At 36.2% G+C, this 957-nt stretch overlaps 1 protein-coding gene across 13 annotated transcripts in view; it reads left to right on the top strand.

Moving 5' to 3' along the window:
• The window catches only part of CUNH3orf67 (chromosome unknown C3orf67 homolog), a 273,967-nt gene that overhangs the window by 134,041 nt on the left and 138,969 nt on the right, over positions 1 to 957 (top strand). The gene's annotated exons all lie outside the window — the stretch shown is intronic.

Here is a 957-nt window from a genome sequence, read left to right as displayed (position 1 = left end):
CTTAATCCATTCATATAGTCTGTGTCTTTTGACTGGGGAGTTCAGTCCATTAATGTTTAAAGTTATTAATGAAAGATGAGTATTGAATAATATCATTTTTATTTCTGTTTACATTCTTGATATAGCTGTACTTTTCCACAGTTATACCTTCATTGGATTTCTTGCCGTAACCCCTTTGATATAGTCATTCCTTTCTTCAGCTCTGTGTTGCTTTCAGAACTCTCTGAAGGGCTGGTTTTATGGACATGAATTCCTTCAGCCTATTTATGTCATGGAAGATTTTTCTTTCCCCTTCGACTATAGTAGACATTTTGGCTGGGGATAGTAATCTGGGTTGGCATCTGTGGTCATTTAAAACTGGGAGTGCTTTGGTCCAGGCTCTTCTGGCTTTCATAGTTTGCTCTGAAATGTCAGCTGTAATCCTAATGGGTTTTCCTTTATATGTGACTTGTTTTTTCTCTTTTTCAGATTTCAGAATTGTCTCTTTGTTTTGTATGTGTAGCGTTTTTACTATGATGTGCCGTGGAGAGTTTCTTTTCTGGTCCTGTGTGTTTGGTGTTCTATATGCTTCTTGTATTTGTATGGGCATGTATTTTTTTAATTTGGGGAAATTTTCTTCTGCAATCCTGTTGAGGATCTGGTCCATGCCATTATCCTGAGATTCTTCTCCTTCCTGTATGCCTATGATGCACAAGTTTGCTGTTTTTATGGTGTCACACAATTCCTACATATTCCATTCTTGTGTTTTCTTAAATTTTTCATAATCTTTGCTTGAGTGGTCTAATTTGTCCACTTTGTCCTCCAGTCTTGATATTCTGTTTTCCATTTCATTCATTCTTCTTGTGAGACTTTCTCCTGTTGTTTCAACTTGATTTATTGAGTCTTTCAGCCCCATGTTCATTTCCATTTGGGTTTTCTTCACTATTTCTATCTCTTTAGTGAATTCCCTTTTCAAAT

Source organism: Nannospalax galili, unplaced genomic scaffold (assembly GCF_000622305.1).
Source record: "Nannospalax galili isolate Female #2095 unplaced genomic scaffold, S.galili_v1.0 scaffold561, whole genome shotgun sequence".
Classification (NCBI taxonomy): domain Eukaryota; kingdom Metazoa; phylum Chordata; class Mammalia; order Rodentia; family Spalacidae; genus Nannospalax; species Nannospalax galili.
Note: the sequence above shows the minus strand (reverse complement) of the source record. Positions and strands in the feature narration are given on the sequence as shown.